The following is a 19997-nucleotide window of genomic DNA, read 5'->3' on the forward strand; positions in this document are numbered from 1 at the left end:
CTTTTAGGTTTTAAATGAAGATTAAAGGAGTAAAGGAATATGGCAATTACTTAAAACAGTGCCTGGTATAGATTAGGAATTCAGTTAATATTTTTCTTATTAATTTGTCATCTTCTGATACTGTTGCTCATAATTACAAGACCTATTCAGTGTGATGGAAAAAAGCAAGTAACTACAATAAAAGAAGTATACGGATCATTAAGGCTGCAAAGTCAAGATGCTTGTGTTTTTCAAGTAATTAACATTTCCCCTAAAACATACCTTGGTCAAAGGGGTAGTTTGCTTAATTTACAGTGGTTATAGAGTGTTAAATGAGATGGAATAATAGTAAATTGGAAATGCACAACCTGATGTAGCCTTTCTATCATAGAATGTTTTATTCTCATAAACCATAAGGTGATCTTAATAATCTCGTGTGCTTAAAGTTAATCAGTGCTGGAGATACAGTACCTTTATCTTTTAGATTTTGTTGTGCATGTATAAAAAAATTGGTCACTTTAATAGTCTGTCCAGTTAATGAAGTAAAATGTATGACTGTTCTCTGTTACTTGATGAAATAAGGCCTTTGTGTTTGGCCTCTGTTTCTCTGCTGAAACAGAACACCTAATTCACTGTGGCTTGTAGCCGAGTTTATGATTACTCTTAGTCACGGCACCAGTTTTTAATAGAGGTAGGAACTTTCCATGTGAGCACCTGCCAACCATCATATAGATATTATTTCTTATTGAAAAGTGAGTAGACTGCTGTGTCCCCATGTCTGAAGACTACAGTTTAGCCATAATATCAATTCCAATGTAATATCTAGTGGCAGTTTTTAAAACTTGAAGTAAATGAGTGCACTATTGCAGTGGACTGAGATTTTGCTCACAAGATTTGAGGAAGGTAGATTATCAGATTTAAAGTGCTTGTGTTCTTTGCTTTTCAGCATAAGTTATCATTACACTGCTATCAAAGTCATTATGATCCACAGCTGTCCACATTATCCATAAGGTCTTATTATTTTTGAGTTGCTGGTCTTGGTCGTATGATTACAATTTTCTTTTAACAAAAAAAAAAAAAATGAAAGAATACATTGTTTTCATCTGTGTATTAATATTATCTATTATTATATAACAATAAAAAAGGATGGGGAAGCACAAAATGAAGCAAATTTAAAACTGCAATGTAACACCTGATATCAGTTATCAGTAAATAGCTCCTATCAAGGTTAACAGTAATATCACTATGTGTTACTTTACTGTTACAACTGTGAAAGTTGGTGTTTGGATACTTAAGATCAGCTAGACTTCTTTAAAAAGTAGTTGTTTCATAAAGATAATGTTTTCAGTCCTATTTTAAATTAATACACTTTTTTAAATTTTTTTAACTTTTTTTATTAATTAAAAAAATTAACAGAACATTTAAATATCATTCCATTCTACATATACAGTCAGTAATTCTTAATATCATCACATAGTTGCATATTCATCATTTCTTAGTACATTTGCATCGATTTAGAAAAAGAAATAAAAAGACAACAGAAAAAGAAATAAAATGATAATAGAGAAAAAAAACTATACGTACCATACCCCTTACCCCTCGCCTTCATTTACCACTATTTCAAACTGAATTTATTTTAACATTTGTTCCCCTTATTATTTATTTTTATTCCATATGTTCTCCTCTTCTGTTGATATAGTAGCTAAAAGGAGCATCAGACACAAGGTTTTCACATTCACAGAGTCTTATTGTGAAAGCTATATCATTGTTCAATCATCATCAAGAAACATGGCTACTGGAACACAGCACTACACTTTCAGGCAATTCCCTCCAGCCTCTCCACTACATCTTGAACAACAAGGGGATATCTACTTAATGCGTAAGAATAACCTCCAGGATAACCTCTCGACTCTGTTTGGAATCTCTCATCAATCCCTTGATGTTAATTCTCAGCTCATTCTAGGGCTTTTCTCAGTCCTTTGATGCTGAATCTCAGCTCATTCCAGGATCTTAGTCCCACGTTGCCAGGAAGGTCCACACCCCTGGGAGTCATGTCCCACACAGAGAGGGGGAGGGTGGTGAGACTGCTCATCATATTGGCTGGAGAGAGAGGCCACATCTGAGCAACAAAAGAGGCTCTCTTGGGGGTGACTCTTAGGCCTAAATTTTAAGTAGACTTGACCTATCCTTTATGGGGTTAAGTTTCATGTGAACAAACCCCAAGACTGGGGGCTCAGCCTATAGCTTTGGTTGTCCACACTGCTTGTGAGAATATCAAGAATTCAACTTGGGGAAGTTGAATTTCTCCCCACTCTCACCATTTCCCGAAGAGGGCTTGCAAATACTTTTCTAGTCACTGATCAAATCATTCTGGGATTCATCAGGGGATCACTCTGGACAAACCAACAAAATCTCATGTGCTACCTGAGATTCCAAGTACTTATGACATTCAATCAAACTATCTACATGAGTTATATTAGGAAATGCTCTAGTCAAAATCTAAATTTTGTAACAAATAAACATTTTTTGCTTTAGTCTCACACGTAAGGTGACATTTTAAAGTATTAAATTAATACACTTTTGTACAAAAATTCCATAGTGAAAAGTAACATTAGTTTTCCCCTTTCTTCACAATATGTGTTTTGATAATACAGAATAGATTAGAGATAAAATAATTCAGGCCTCTTAGTTTATAACTGAGAAGTCATAGGTGGCCTGAGCACACAAGGTCTGAAGTCTTCCCTCTATCTGATGGGGCCTTTTGAGGTGAACTGCCTGGTTTCTGTCCTGCCTCTGCTCCTTATTTATCTGGGCAACCTTGATCTTGAGTTTTCTTCATCTGTAAATGGGGATGGCAGTACTTATCTCACAGGAGTGTCAGAGAATTATTGTATAAATAGTTAGCTTGGAGTCAGGCAAATGGCAGAGATGGTGGAAGGAGCTGCGGCTGTACTGCTACTGCTTGTTGTTATTAGTGATGGGGTGTTATTTGTTTATTTTTTTCATGCAAGAACTTATTTATATTTGTAGTGTTAATTAGTGGGACACATGGGTCTATTCAGTTCCTTTCAATCATAATCACCTTCAATATGGTAATATTACTTATTGACCCACTAGTGAACTGACTTCACTTCTGTCTATTCCATTACATTGGAGTTCAACCTCATTAGCTAACCGTTCACCCATCTCTAGCTTCTGTGTACTCTAGGTCCCTTATATCCTGTATTATAAGCCTCTGATTTTACCTTTACTGTGGCCATAAAAGTGAAATCATACAGTATCTGTCCCATTGTGTCTGGCCTATTTCAATCAGCATTATGTCCTCAAGGCTCATCCATCTTGTCATGTGCTTCAGGACATCATTTTCCTCTTACTGCTGCTTAATATCCCATCACGTGTATATACCACATTTTGGTGTCATTTATTTTTAACTCATTAGAGGAATAATAGAATATAAAATTTACATATTTTACATGTTAAAAGGTAGGACCCAAATTGGCTCTATGCTCCTTTTCCAGAATATGCATTTTTTTTTTTTATCACACCATGTTCTGGTTAAAAGACCAGAATTTTTTTGGCACTCTGCCTTTATCAAGTGGTCTTCCTTGCCCGAACCACAGGACATGGAGAATGACTTGAGTGACTATTTTTTCAAATCCCCTAAGGATGGTGCATAACTAAGTACTATTTAAGATGCATAAAAGAGAAGCTAGTTCATTTCATACAGTGGATGCCTGAGAATATTAGGGCATATTTTGCTCTAGGAATCCTGATTTAGAAAGATCGCTTGTAGAGTAAATTGGACAAAATTATTTAATGCTTCTCATCTCACTGGAACAATTACCTTCAACTCAAGTTGACAGCATGATAGTACATCAGGAGTTAACACTTCCTCTGTTTGACTTTATGGACAAAAAGAAGGTCACTCCCCACCCCACCCCCACTCGCTCTCCCTTTAAACCCTAAGGATTACAGCATTCTGATTTGAAAATAGTCTTCTCTTTTTTTGAGGGTAGGTGATTTGCCAATGGATTTAGAACGTTGTTCTACTTCCCATTTGAGTGATTATAGGATATGATTCTAATATTTCTTAAATCTTTTTGTGAATTATCTTTTTTAAAAAATCCCACTTACACAGTAACACTTTCCAAAAGTGATACAACTTTCGCTACCATCAAGTGATCTTTATTATCCTCACTGGTCCTGTGATGAGGTTTGGTTCTCTGAGCCCAGCCTTAGATTTAGCCGTGCTGAACTTTGTCTATGTTTTAATCATAACAGAATCATTGTAAATTCAGAAGGAATTTTGAGATTATAATAGTCCCCTGTTTTATAAACAAGAAAGCCAAGGTTGAAGCAGAGTATGTCCAAGGCCGTACGGCTTGGGCAGCTTCCCAAATCTCTTGACTGCCTGGAAGAGTATTCTATATCTCTCCATCAGTGAGAATAATACGTTGCTCGATTCACCTTTTAAAGCCTGCAGGTTCCAATTGCTGCAGCTTCCTAGCTTCCTGAAAAATAAACCAGTTGAAAAATAGTTCTAACTGGGAGAGATATATATCACTGAGATCTGCCAAGTGACTCGCTGGGTCCTGAATTTGAAAGAGAGTTATTGGCAATGGCGTTATGTTTCTAAAATTGGGGAGAGGGACACAGGTCATATCTCATAATCTAGTCCATATCAGAGTACTTATGAAAAAAATAACCTTTCTATATTATGAAGAAGCCATAAAAAGTAAATTGTTTATATATTCCCTAGTGCCATTTTTTAAGGGTTGGTGATTGTAAGCTACCATCTCTGTAATAGCTGGAATACAGGAATGGTTGTAATTGTAGCTATTATTATTTATACTAGGGTTGATTTCTGCTTTCCTCTTCCTTTTCCACTTTGTTACCTTTAAAGATGTTGATACCCATTTTCATAGGAAAAGCCACTTAAAGCTATTTTCAATATAGATTCTCATTATTAAGCTGTGAGCCACAGAATCTCAAATGTAGAGGTATTTGTGGCCAGGAGTTGAAAGGGTGTAATTTAGTTTTTATAGTCCTTTGAAAAGAAGAACATCTCTGCAAAGAAATATATTATCATATTATATCATAGCTACGATGTTTGACTCATTAATAACAGCAACACTGATGATTGAGCTATTCATAGTTCAGAACTAAAGACTATTGTTGCCAGGAAGTGTAAGTGAATCCAAGGCTTTTAGTTGTTGGTGTCACTTTTGGTTTCTTTTCTCTTCCAACATTTGTGCCTGGGTGGATTTCAGCACTGAGTTAAAGAGAGCAGGACAAATTCCATGAGCCCTAGCTTTTGTGGTTGCAGACTGAACCCCCTCCTCACCTCACAGGCAGAGATGGTGGTTGAGGGGTGCCCTGGCCAGAGTAGAGATGGCTCCTACAAATTCTTTACAACCGTGTGAAGACCAACTCAGCAGTCTCTAGTAATACTCAATTTAGATATTCCTTTTGACCAAAAAATTATATTTAAGGTGTATATACCTGCATAGAGAGATTCTTGCTTGCATGCAGAAAGAGCCATGTACATGGATGCTGACTGTAGTTTTATAACAGTGAAAAAGAGAAAACCGTCTAAATATCCTTCATTTCAATATGCTATGGTTATACAATAGAAAATTATGCAGCGGTTAAAAAGAATGGACTACTTCAATATTGCAACATGGAAAGCTTTCAAAAATATGATATTGAGTAAAAACAAACCTTCAGAATGATACACAGTTTGACACAATGAATTCAAAAAAATTTTTAAAGCTGTGTATATATTTTATGGATACATTTATTATATAGAAAAACATTTCAATTTGGATAATAGGGGTATATTCTAAATTCGTATTAGCCCCAGTGTTCAGGTTGGATATAGAGAAAAGAAGACTAGGATGAGGGACAGAAAGAACCTCAATTTTATCTGTAATATTTTACTTCTTTAAGCAACTATGGCAAAATATTAATATTTTTCCATTCTTAGTGCTGGGTATATGTATTCTCTGCATCTTTTTTTGGTGTTTTCTATTGAAAAATAGCCCAAAGCTATAGATACAAGTATGTCTACCTGCAGCGGGTCAATAAAATCATCCTTGTATGAAAGAAACTTGCATATATGCATATATCTATATTATAATAATTTTTCAAGGTGTGTTTGTTTTAAAGGTAAGAACATACCAGGTAAACATTGTGATTTTGTGCCCCTAATATGTACACTGCATATATTTTTCCTTAAATAGCACAAATATTGTAAGTGATTAAATTTCTACTTTATATAGTTGCCATAGCTTTAGATCTTAGTTCCTTCTCTTTAAAATGAGATCAGGTACAAAATCTTAGTATCTTATTAAAAACTAATATCAAACTGTGCTCAACCACCCTAATTTGGCAGGAATTATAACACCTCTTTATATATAAAGAGAAATTGAGGTGCCAAAAGCCAAATGACATCCCAGAAATCCCAGTCTAAGTTTGAGTATTTGCATCAGCTATCTAAGTATCTTGATTCATAGAGTGTCCGTTTACTGTTTTTATTGTGCATGTCAAAACGTATGTAATGATAAAATTCTGCAATGATAAAATTCTGATAAAATGATAAAACGTATGTAATGACAAAATTCTGCAATGATAAAATGATACAATTCTGCAATGATAAAAGACTGCAATGATAAAATTCTATAGGATACTTTGGAAGAGGATAAGAGAAAGAATTCTCTTGGAGGTTTGCTTCATAATATACCTTCCCAAAGCTTTTCCACCTTGAAGGGTGAATACCATCCTGTTCTTATTTCTGAAATAGTAAACATCTTTTCTTTGCCTTTTCTCTGTTGACAACATCTTTGAATAGTAATCTATAAACAAAACAATAACTTGCTACCTTTTTATTTCCTTTAAACAGTTAACATATAGATTGAAGCCCTGGCATTAACAAGAAAGAGTAAACAATTACATTTGCCTAGGGACTTTATTTTTTTATCACACTGCTGCATGTTGTGACTGACTGCTGCGTGCTGTGTGGAATCCTCAGTCAGGGTCCAGCCTTGACTGCACTCATGTTCCTCAACCCTGTCAGGAGTGTTAGGGAGTCCAGTAACTACCCTGTCTCCTTTTCTTCTTCTTGCCAGTTTACCTATACAGAGAGGATGTGAGTGTGCATATGTTTGACCTAGGTACAAATCCTATTTTTACTACATCTGACCCTGTATAAGCCAGAAATTTTACTTTCTTAAGCCTCAGATTCCTCATTTGTAAAATAGGGGTCGTAATTGTACCTAATTTCATCGAATTGTTGTTAAGATTAAATGCTCAACATTTAATAATGGTAGATGCTATTGTTGTCATTATTAATTAATTTTTTTTCAACCTATATATTTTAAGTGTGCACTAGATGACAGATACTTTTCTGGCCCTGGGGATAAGTGGAGTGTGTAATAAGATAGACAAAGGCCTCCTCATGTAGCCACCATTCTAGTGGGGTATTCAGTAAACAGTGAAGAGATTATTTTATTTCTAATACCAATGAGTGGTATAGGGCAGAAATAAAGTAGGATATGAGTTCCAGAGTGACTGAAGAAAGGTGGCTGGTTTAAATTGTATGGGCTAGGAGGCTTCTCTCTGAGGAAATGACATTTGCGTGGAGCCCTGAATGAGAAACTGCCCTGTGAAGAGCTGGAGGACAGAGGAAACCAGGGGTTTCTCCAAGTGAAGGACCTGAGGGGAGAGGAAAGCACAGCAGGAAGTCAGCCTGGTGGGCAGGGGTCAGACCCCTGGGCCTTGAGGATCACACCAGGAGTTGAGAGGTTATTCTGAGAGACATGGGGGGCTGTTGGTGAGTTAGAGCAGAGGGTAACATGACTGATTTTTTAAAACCTTCAGGGTCACTAATTTCAGCAAAGTTAGCAAGAGAGTGAGGTGATTAAGCTAACTGACACTAAATTTGTTACAAAAACTAATGTTTCTCATGATGATAATGTATCATAAAGAAAGTTAATTCACAATGAAATATTAAGTATGTTCATTCAATATTTCTTTACTGAAAGCTTTATTAAATGTGCAGATTCTGTTCTAGGGATAGTGTTGAATGAGCCAGACAAGATCTCTCTCTCATCGAGTCTGCCTTCTGATGGGGGTGGAAGACATTAAAACCAAAAGAAAATGTCAGGTACTACAGAAAAGTTAGCCTAGGTACCTAAGGCATTGGGAGTTTAAAGGCAAAAAGGAAATAAAATTGAGAATTCTTTGGGCCATGAACTGTTGTAGGTGGCATGAGGGAGAGGAATTGGAGAAGGTGGAGAGAAGGAAAGATTGGGTACCAGATGGGTGGTGGTGCCGTTCACCAAGGAAGGGAACCCAGGGAATGAGAGAAGAGGATACTTTAGTTTGAAAGTTGTGGAATTCCTATGAGATAGTGTAGAAGCCCACTTATAAGTCAAGATCTTGGAGAAAAAGGATGAGCCTGGTGATGTCTTTTGGGAAACATTAGTATGCAGGTGGATCAGTCAACTCCATTCCATGATGTGATTTTATCTTTGACCATTTTAACCATCTTCTCCATTCCCTTCTCTTCCCTTCAAACTAGTAAATCTATTTGTGAGGAATCTTCTTTCTCATGCAAGGAACATGTTATACATCTAGACGCAGTGCCAATGTGTTAGAACTGATGGGAAGAGACAAGTTCAGAGCATCTAAGATAGGGCTGAAAATTATATCCTAAAAGTAAAAACATAAAGTTTTAATGAATATAGGCCTAATGGTCTCTTGATATTATTCACTTATAATAAGGCCTTCATGTGCCCTCAGGAATGATGTTTCAGAATTTCTATGGGGCTGGTGACGTGAGAACTTGAAGAATATGATGCCCAAAATAGCCAAACGACTTTGGTGTGACTTTGTGTACCTAAGATAATCTAAGTGCAATGAAAACTGAGAATGAAAATGAATGAAGACTAGATCAGAAAACAAATCTATTATTATTTTTTAACACACAGGCCTGAGAAGTCATAGTGTTTTTTACTGCCTTTCCTCAGGAGGGCTACTGGTAGCTGGTATATACCTGATTCCCCAGAGAAGATTCTTCTATCTTTTACAGGGAATGATTTTATGCTCTATTTCCTGACTAGTCAGGCTAAAATCAGATAATCATTTCCATTTCTAATTTCTAGATCACAGATGAAAATGATATTGTAGGCTTTTCAGTTTTACAAATATTTTCATTGTTATGACAACCTCATAAAACAGTTAAGCTTTTTACACCCATTTTACAGTGGCTCAGTGATAGCCTCCATTACTGGAAAGATTGGGTTGACCACCTGATACTGGAGCAGGTTACAGGAGAACCGGCAGCCAGGGCTCACGGAGCCTCTGGATAGGTTCAAAGATGAAGACGCCTACCTAATCTGGCAGGCAGAGCAAGACGAGCATGAGGCCATGAGGATAGAGGGCTGGGATTCCCAGAGATTTCAAGAATTAGAGGAGGCTGCAGTAGGGACCTGTAGCCTAACATGAGAGAGATGAATGACAGTAGGGGTAAGTCCAAGAGTGGCAAACTTATATTTTTCTGCACATGTTCGCATTCCTTGTAGCATGTACATTGACTGGGCAGATCCACTCTGTAAACCAAGAAAGGAAGGGATTGTGACTCGCCCAAGGTCCATCCTCTGAGTGGTGGGACAGGGACTTCACCCGGTTTTCTGGCTCATAATCCCTTTCTCTTTTCAATATATCAGACAGTAATGCTGCTGTCATCAAAGTAGATGAAGACTGGTATATCATTACTATTAACTAAATTATTCTTAATTCTATTTGAGATTTCATTCGAAACCTAATTAGTTTTAAACATAGGTAGAGTATTAAAACAAACTTCTGTGAAACAAGGTTTTGGAGTAGAGTGGGTCATTGACCTTTTTGGTGAAACAGAACACCTTTTAAATTTCCCCAAAGCTCTTGTGGTCAAGGTCGGCGGAGGCTCTGCCAGCAGTAGAAAGGGCATGGGGCTTGACAGCAGAAGATCTAGTTGATGGAATCCAACAGCAGAAGACCTAATTGGGTCTTGGTTCTACAGTTTCTTTAGCTGTATAACCCTGGCAACTTGGTTAACTTTTCAGGGTCTTTGTTTTCCTTAGCTGTATAGTAGGATTAAGGATAACATTTGCCTTTCTTATTTCACAAGATGGTTGGCAGGAATAAGTGAGATGTAATATGGGAAAAATGTTAAGAAATTGAAGAACGTTATAGAAATGTCAGTACTGGGCCTGGGGGGAGGGTGTGCACAGTGAGGGACCCATGGTGAGCAAAGGTATTAGAGACCACTGAAGTTGATGCTTTTACCCCTTAATGTTACAAAAAGAGAAAGAGAGGAGTGATTTGATCAAAATCTACTATTCAGGTAGAGTTCTGTGTTTTAAAAAATAGTAGAATAAAATTCTGATTCATAAAATTTTGCTATTGACAGGCTTTGGTTGGTGGTTTATTATAGTTATATTTCACTATTTTTTCTTGCTTACAAAATTAATGACTTAATTTTCACTTCAGACCAAGTATTTAGCATTGTGAGTTGGGATCAGATTGAATTAGGTTTAAAAGCTAGTAAAAGATCAAGAAAAGAGATGGGGAGGACCTGAAAATCTCAGGTCTGGTTAAAATTCTTCGCAGTGGGTTCTCTGGAATTACATCTGTGATTGAGGAGTGGAAAAATTCACCAGCCCTGGAAACCTACCAGGCTGGTCTAGAGACCTTACTCAGGCGAGACCCTTTAAGATGGAGACTGTGGGACAGCCCCAGTCTTTGCATTCTCCCATTGCTCTCCCCTCACAATCCTGTTTGCTGTTTGTCTGTGAGGTTGGGATGGGGGATGAGGGAGGTGGTTTCTACTCCCTACCTTCTGCTCCAAGCCCAAGCCAAGCAGTCAGTTTCTGATTATTTGATTTCAATGCCTGCTTGATTCAGCCTATGAACAGCCTGCAGGTAGAAGGTGGAAGTTCTGGCTCACGCTCCGTCTGCCCTCAGCATTAATAGCTGCAGTTTCTGGGGCTACCTCAAGAAAAATTGTCTTTTGGCCCGTTTCATCTTATAGCACTAAATTTTGCATCTGGGTAAACTTTTCTTCTGTGATCCAGGATATTGCAAAGCCGTTGGATGGCATTTGCTTTTCTACTTTCCTCTTATTACCTTCTTCCATGCTTTAAAATGTTAACCATCTTCTAAAGCCAACTCAAACATATATCCACCTTCCTTATCCAAATTCACAGCTATATCAGCAGCATAAACACACCAGCACTGTCAGTCCCTATAATTTGAGTCAGTCTAGAGGTGTTTCATCAAGCCCTTGTCTTAGTTGGACTTTATGTTGGGACCTTGGAATAGGAACATGGAATGTTGTTATTACCTACAGAAAGAGCGCTGTAGAACTAGCAGGGCAGGAATGTAAACCTTCTACTGGTCATCCGACCTTGTGGCCCATCCTCCCTCTCTGGACTTAACTTTCCTTTGTCTTCATTAAATGAGGAAATTGGATTTAATGCTTGTCCTCTTCCAATTCTGAGTCTAATGACCCAACTTTCTGCTTGGGTTTTATTTATTTAATTTTAATGTTTTTATTGAGATATCTTCACATGCATACAGTCTAGCCAAAGTATGCAGTCAGTGGTTCACAATATCATCACATAGTTGTGTGTTCATCACCATGATCATTTTTAGAACATTTGCATTACTCCAGAAAACAATAAAAAGAAAAAACTCATACATCCATACCCCTTACTCCTCCCTCTCATTGACCACTAGTATTTCAATCTACCCAATTCTTTTACCTCTTTATCCCCACTCTGTGCCAGTCTGAACCTATTATGTACCCCAGAAAAGCCATGTTTTAATCCTGATCCAATCTTGTGGGAGCAGCCACTTCTTTTAAACCTGATTCAGCACTGCAGGTCAGTAGCTTTTGATTAGATTATCACCATGGAACTGTGACACGCCCAGTTGTGGGTGTGACCTTTTGATTAGATGGAGATATGACTCCACTTATTCCAGATGGGTCTTGATTAGTTTACTGGAGTCTTTAAAAGAGAAAACATCTTGGAGAGAGTTAGAACAGAGACACAGATGTTTGGAGATGCCTAGAGAGCCCAGCAGACATTGCTGTGTGCCTTCCCTTGAAATGTTAAGCAAGCCAGAACCTGGAGAGAGCCAAAGGAAGCCAAGAGATGAAAGCTATCCCTGGAGAAGCAAAATAAGGAACCCCCACAGGAACAGAGGCTAAAAGCAGTGGAGCCCAGGAGCAAGGAATCAGCCAAAGGGATGCTTTCCCAGCTGACAGAGGTGCTCCAGACCCACTGGCCTTTCTTGAATTAAGGTATCTTTTCCCAATGCCTTAGTTTGGACATTTTCGTAGGCTTAGAACTATAAACTTGTAACTTATTAAATTTCCTTATAAAAGCCTTTCCTTTTCTGGTATACTGCATTCTAGCAGCTTAACAAATGAATACACACACACACACACACACACACACACACCATTATTTATTTATTTATTGTGCTTATTTTTTTATTCTTCTATCTATACCTGGATAAAAAGGAGCATCAGACACAAGGTTTTCACAATCACATGGTCACATTGCAAAAGTTATATAGTTAGTTATATAATCGTTTTCAAGAATCAAGACTACTGGAATACAGTTCAACAGTTTCAGGTACTTCCCTGTAGCCACTCCAATATACCATAAACTAAAAAGGGATATCTATATAATGCATAAGAATAAACTTTAGGATAACCTCTCAACTCTGTTTGAATCTCTCAGCCACTGAAACTTTATTTTGTCTTGTTTCTCCCTTCCCCCTTTTGGTGAAGGAGGCTTTCTCAATCCCATGATGCCAGGTCCCAACTCCTTCCTAAGAGTCGTGTTTGGGTTGGTTTTAGTATGTTAGAAGGCACACTTCAGACTCCACCCATCCCTGCCTCTTCCCTATCCCCACAGGACTTGACCTTTGAATGGTTTTGCTGATAAGTCAGAAGTGTTCACCACACCATTCATATACACCATTCCAGGCCATTCTGTGACAGTGGGCCACTGGCCAGCTTTAGAGGCAGTGATTAATGGCAGTAGTTTTGGGATCACTATAGAGTTTTCTTTCTTCCAAGCCAGTTGGCCTGAATGGAAGTTGGAACCCTCAACCTCAGGTACATCTCTGTAAACTGGCTCAGACTGGAGTTTTGAGAAGCCTGGCTGCTCTGCTGAAATGTTTACATTTTATTTAATGGCAAATTTGCACATTTGCATGATGTTTTATAGGTTTTCTTTATGTGCTTTTGTGCCCTTTGAAAAAATCCTATGTTATAACCAGAATGACTGTGGCCATCCCCAACGAGAGGCCACATGGCGCATGCCTGTGCCACGGGTTCCATCGCCTCAGCCAAGCACATGCCCCACTGCACTGCCCATTGTGAAAGCGCGCTCATTAGCACTGTTTGTAAAAGCTTTTATTTTATATCAACCACAGGAAAAGTAAATAGCAGTCCCCTAGATAACATAAATGAGTAAATATAGTCAAGCTGGGTTACACAAACTCTAAAAATCCTCCTCCAGGGATAAAGACTCACGGTGACTTTAGAGGCCCAGGGAAGCTGCCAGTGGTGGCATACACTGTGTCTCTGGTCCGTGGGTTAAATGGCTCTTGAGGAAAACATTGACATTCTTTTCTAAATTTGCTTTATGTGCAAGTAGTTTCAAACTGTCCCATTTAATAATACCCTGTCCTATTTAACAATACTGTTGTTGAAACCCCCTTAAATTTTGATTTGTGCAAGCTGAAGAAAAAATACATGGTCATTGAAATTGTTAATTTCTACTCCATCCATTTTTGTTTATTGGGTTTTGGTGTTTACTAAATAGCTTAAGTCAGCTTGTTAGGATATTTTTAAAGGTTTTCAACTGTAGATTACCAATGTTAACATCAGTATATATTTAAGCTGTACTGGAGTTGTTTCATAGTTACATTGGTTATGTGTGATGTTATTTTTTATTTGAAATTTAAATGGTGCTTTCATTTTCCCTCATCCTTTCCTTCCCCAAGTTATTCATATTCTCTATATTTAAAAAAAAACACGTTAATGACAATTCACCAATTGTTATTGAGTGTTTCATTTCCTAAAGAATTCCTCAAGGAAATGTGTGATCTCTATATCCAGACTTTTTACTTACTATCAGGGCAATTGTGGGTCTACAGAAACATCATGCAGGAATTAGTGAGTTCCCATATACCCCCCTCTCACACACACACACTCAGAAGACTTGTTTTTGAAACCAGTTTCTGGGTCTTTAATATATATGTGTCATGTGCTCTTTTTACAAAACAAGATCTCAACTGATTCTAAGGCTCAGGATGGATATGTTCTTCCTAATTTATTTTTCTGGTTAACTAAGGGCTACCAGTAAAAGTGTTCTTTCAAGTGTATTAAAAAATCTATATAGAGTACGAGTCCGATTTTGTACTTTATAGGGTGTAAGTATACTGAGGATACTTGCAATTTTCTTTGCTGATTCAGGGTCTTCTGTGTTTGGGGGCTTTAAGGAGTCATAGAACCTAGGAGTTGTAAATAACCTTCCCGTCCTGTCGGCCAGCTTCATTCCAGGGAGAACTCCGTTCCTGCAGGCCTTGACTCGTGGCTCCTTGGCCTTTGCTTGACCTCTCCAGTGATGTGGAACTTGCTGCCTCACAAGTTCGCTAAGAATTTTTTGTCACTCTCTCAGTCGAGGTGGCAGAAAACCTTACCCAAAGTGGCTTAAGCAAAACAGGGAATGTGTTGTCTAATATAACTGAAAAGTTCAGCAACTGGCCTTGGGCCAGTCTCAAGTGATGTGCTCAAAACTCAGGTCTATCGTCTTAGGAGCTCTGTCTCCTCCTGGGTAGTGTCAGACCTAGGCCCAGCCTGGATGTCCCAGGCAATCCCAGGCTCCCCTGTTTAGGCTCCAGACCAGCTGAAAGAGGGAATTCTCCCCTCCCTTCCTTTCGCTTAGCAGCAAACCAGCAATGTCTGTAGTCACAGGCTGTTCCCAGGTCTAACTTGGGGCCAACACAGAATGAGCCCATCCCTTCTTCAAAGGAAAAGTCTTTCACATATTTAAATGTCCCTCCTGTGTCTTTGCTTCTCTAATTCCCTCAGGGATTTTTCTCAGAAAATATCTTATCCAGATATTTCCTCTTTTTAGTCCTTTCTCATCATTCTGGTTACACTTTGGTCAATAATCTTGTAGAATGTGGTGCCAGAATTGGACTCATTCCTTCTGAGATCTGGTTAGAGTCAAATACAGTGGGATTATGATCTCCTTTTGATATGGTCTTGATATTCCTGCAACCTGAATTTTCATGAGCTTGTTTAGTTCCTTCAAGTTCAGTTTATGGTCAACTAAAACCCTTAAGATCTTTTTCAAATTAATTGCTATGCCAAATGTCAGTGATTCTTGTTTGGAATTACCAATTGGGCACTATAGAGTTTATACTGTATGCAAACCTCAGGCCAAAATTTTTATAACAAAATCATTGTGTGTGTGTGTGTGTGTGTGTGTGTGTGTGTGTTTATGTGTATAGGGGTGGTTGTTTGACTTTTTTCCTAAGTGGAAAATACAAAAACACCAAAACAGAATATTGTGTCTTCCAAGTGGCTGGGTTCCATTTATCTATTTTGCTTTGAACAGTCTTTCATTTTGACCTGGAGATAGATATACACAGTGTAAGAAAAAGTAGACAGATAAACTTAAGAATGACGGAGAGAGGTCAGTATGGCTAGGAACTAGCAAAGTGACCTGGCTGTGATGGCCGTAATCACGCTCTTAGTTCAGCTGATAGACCATTTAGAGAGAAAAGTTCTGAAGGTAGCCTAGCAAAGAGCAATGTAAGACCAGCAGGGACTCAGACTTTGCTTTTACCCCATTTTTTTTTTTTCTAGAAGAAACAATAGAAAGAAGTATTGTTAGCTACAGAAAACATACACAGCTAGATAAATATTCTTTTCCCTCCTGTTCACTCTTCTGACATACAATGTGGTTCTTGAGCTCTTAGCAACACGGATGGACCAGCAGGCCCTATACCTGCACTGTGATAGAAACCTGGTCGCTTCCAGGGTCTCCATGGCTGATTCCTGCAGCTATGCTATGGTTGGTGCTGTGGGAATGCCATTGACTCTGAGCTCTGTGGCTTCGTCTAGTTGCTCCCACTCTTCTGGTGAGATAGGCTTGTGGGTATCCAAGGCCAGTGTTATCTGCTTGGGCACATGTGTTGAGGTTCCATTGCACAGTGCTTCAGGATGCCGCAGATAAGCAAACCATAGTCAGCTATTCATTAAACTATTTCTTGTCCACATAAATGAGTTAATATTTATCTTCAACCATAGCCTATTATCATTAGTCAAAAATATTACAAATATGGACATTTAAAAATCATCCTGTTTCTAGGTCTTTTTTATAAGTCAGCTCATTCTTTCATTTACTCATCACATGTTCCTATACTATAACCAGACATTTTATTACACATATGCAAATATAAGTTTAAAACATGCATACTGTATCTTTACATCTTGTTCACCACTGTTTCCCTCGCACTTAGCCCAGAGAGTGTTCAAATATTTGTTGAGCGAGATTCTATTTAAAGTATTCATTTCCCCCTCCAGTCCATGAATATATATCGAGTGTCTACTGTGTGACAGGCACTGCAGATAAAACAGCCAACACAATACAAAATGGTCCCCATCCTCCATGGAGCACACAGTCGGGTGGTGGATATAGGTTAGAGCTGAGATAAATGTTATGGGGAGAGGCATATGATGCTGTGATCACATATGATGCTGAGACAGGGCTGAGTGAGACTTGAAAGGGGAAGGACGTCACGACACAATTAGGGAGGGGTGGAAGTGATGGTACAGGGGATCCAGTAGGTGTTCGTGTGGCTGGGGGACAAAGCATTGTGCCAAATAGGCTACAAGGAAAGAAATTATATGGTAGTAGCCTGTTTCTAGTATCTGTTTTGTTTCAAAGGTTCCCACTGTGTAAGTTGTGCTTTTTGATGATCCTGAAGCAAACAAGCACTTTTTTTGGGCTTAGCTTTTTTTGTGTGTGTAATTAACATTTTTTATTGTATAGTATAACATATATACAGAGCAAAGAAATAAAAAAGCAATAGTTTTCAAAGCACTCTTCAACAAGTGGTTATAGGACAGATCCCTCTCTTGTCATGGGCTACCATAAAATCCTCTCGTGTTTTTCTTCTAGCTACTCTAGAATATAGGAGGCTAGAGGGCTTAAATACTTTTTTATCATCACAATCGACTTTTTTTCTTTCTTTTCTTGTGAAAAATAACGTATGTACAAAAAGCTCTAAATTTCAAAGCACAGCACCACAATTAGTTATAGAATATCTTTCAGACTTTGACATGGGTTACGTTTTCACAGTTTTAGTTTTCTACTTCTAGCTGCTCTAAAATACTGAAGAAATCAAACCTTTGTCTGATATGTGATTTCCAAATATTTTCTCCCATTGAGTTGGTTGCCTCTTCACCTTTTTTACAAAGTCTTTTGAGGTGCAGAAGCATTTGATTTTGAGGAGTTACCATTTATCTACTTTTTCTTTTGTTGCTTATGCTTTGGGTGTCAAGTTTAGGAAGCTATCTCCTATTACTAGGTCTTGAAGATGTTTCCCTACATTTTCTTCTAGAAGCTTTACAGTACTAGTTCTTATATTTAGGTGTTTGATCTACTTTGAGTTAATTTTCATATAGGGTGTATTATAGGGGTCCTCTTTCATTCTCTTGGCTATTGATATCCAGTTCTTCCATGCCCAATTATTGAAAAGACTGTTTTGTCCCAGTTCTGAGGATTGGGGGTTTTGTCAAAAAATCAGTTGACCGTAGATTTGGTGTTCTATTTCTACACTCTCAGTTTGATTCCATTGGTCAGTGCTTCTGTCTTTGTGCCAGCACCATGCTGTTGACCGCTGTGGCTTTATAATAGGTTTTAAAGTCAGGGAGTTTTAATCCTCCCACTTCACTCTTCGTTTTTAGGATGCTCTTTGCTATTCAGGATCTCTTTCCCTTCCAGATGAATTTGGCAGTTAGCTTTTCCAAATCTTCAAAGTGGGTTGTTGGAATTCTTATTGGTACTGTGTTGAATCTGTAGATCAATTTGGAGAGAATTGACATCTTAACTGTATTTAGCCTTCCTATCTACGAGCAGGGAATGTCTTTCCACCTATTTAGATCTTCTTTGATTTCTTTTAACAATGTTATATAGTTTTCTGTGTACAAGTCCTTTACGTCCCTAGTTAAGTTCATTCCTAAGTACTTGATTCTTTTAGTTGCCATTTTGAATGGAATTTTTTCCCTAATTAACTCCTCAGGTAGGTCATTGCTTGTGTATAGAAATGTTACTGATGTTTTCACATTAATTTTATATCCCACCACCTTGCTGAATTTGTTTCTTAGCTCAAGTAACATTGCTGTAGATTCTATTTCTTTGTCCAGCCTGATTGCTCTATCTAGAACTTCTAGCACAATGTTGAAAAATAGTGGTGACAGTTGGCATCCTTGTCTTGTACCTGATCTTAGGGGGAAGGCTTTCAGTCTCTCTTCATTGAGTACAATGCTGGTTATCAGTTTTTCATGTATTCCCTTTATCATATTGAGGTAGTTACCTTTGCTTCCTATCTTTTGGAGTGTTTTTACCAGTAAAGGATGCTGAATTTTGTCAAATGCTTTTTCAGCATCAGTCGAGATTATCATGTGATTTTTCCCTTTCGATTTGTTAATGTGCTATATTACATTAATTGATTTTCTTGTGTTGAATCATCCTTGCATTCTTGGTATAAACCCCGCTTGGTCATGGTGTATAATTCTTTTAATGTGCTGTTGGATTCGATTTGTTAATATTTTATTGAGAATTTTTGCATCTATGCTCATTAGGGAGATTGCCCTGTAGTTTTCCTTTTCTTATAGCATCTTTACCTAGTTTTGGTATTAAAATTATATAAACTTCATAAAATGAGTTAGGTTGAATTCCTTTTTCCTCAATTTTTGGAAAAGTTTGAGCAGGATTGGTGTTAGTTCTTTTTGGTATTTTTAATAAAATTTGCCTGTGAAGCCATCTGGCCCTGTGCTTTTCTCTGTAGGAAGATTTTTGATGACTGATTGAAACTTTTTACTTGTAATTGTTTTGTTGATATCTTCTATTTCTTCCTGAGTCAGTGTAGCTTGTTTGTGTGTCTCCAGGAATTTGTCCATTTCATCTAAGTTGTCTAGTTTGTTGGCATATAGTTGTTCATAGTATCCTCTTATGATTTCTTTTATTTCTTCAGGGTCTGTGGTAATGCACCCCTTCTCATTTCTGATTTTGTTTATTTGTATCCTCTCTCTCTTTTTCTTTGTCATTCTTGCTAACGGCTCATCAATTTTATTGATTTTCTCAAAAACCAACTTTTGGTTTTAATGCTTCTTTCTGTTGTTCTTTTGTTCTCCCATTCATTTATCTCTGCCTTCATATTTGTTAATTAACTTCTTCTATTTGCTTTGGGATTAGTTTGCTATACTTTCTCAAGTTCTTCCAAGTTTGCTGTTAAATCCTCGATTTTTGCTCTTTCTGCAAGCAAGCACTTTTAAGTCTTTCTCTAAAGACCACTATTTTCTTTGTCCAGAAACACGTTAACACAATGCCAACAGTGATTATTCTTTCATCTGCTTTTCTTTCTTTTTTGGGGGGGAGGGGGAGGGTTTAAGCTTTGTTTATTTTTTTAAACCAAACCATTAGGAAAAATATATCATGGTCTTGCAACAGCAAACAGGCTATACTATCACTTCAAGTATTAAGCTGGTAGTAAGACAAGACCTTATCAAAATGATAAGGTGTCAGTGCTGGGGCGAGAATATGGCATACTGCGGAGGCCACAGGCTGAATGTGGTATTTGGTAATGGGGGCTGCCACTCCGTTGCTCTAAGGGATTCACAGTTCATCCAAGCCCCTGAGTTCCTTTCTCTCCCCTTC

The 19997-nt window shown here is 37.9% G+C and overlaps 1 protein-coding gene across 1 annotated transcript in view; it reads left to right on the top strand.

Annotated features, from left to right (window-relative positions):
• The window catches only part of MFSD6 (major facilitator superfamily domain containing 6), an 84031-nt gene that overhangs the window by 40321 nt on the left and 23713 nt on the right, over positions 1 to 19997 (top strand). The window lies entirely within an intron of this gene.

The sequence above is a fragment of the Tamandua tetradactyla genome, chromosome 3, assembly GCF_023851605.1.
Source record: "Tamandua tetradactyla isolate mTamTet1 chromosome 3, mTamTet1.pri, whole genome shotgun sequence".
Lineage (NCBI taxonomy): Eukaryota > Metazoa > Chordata > Mammalia > Pilosa > Myrmecophagidae > Tamandua > Tamandua tetradactyla.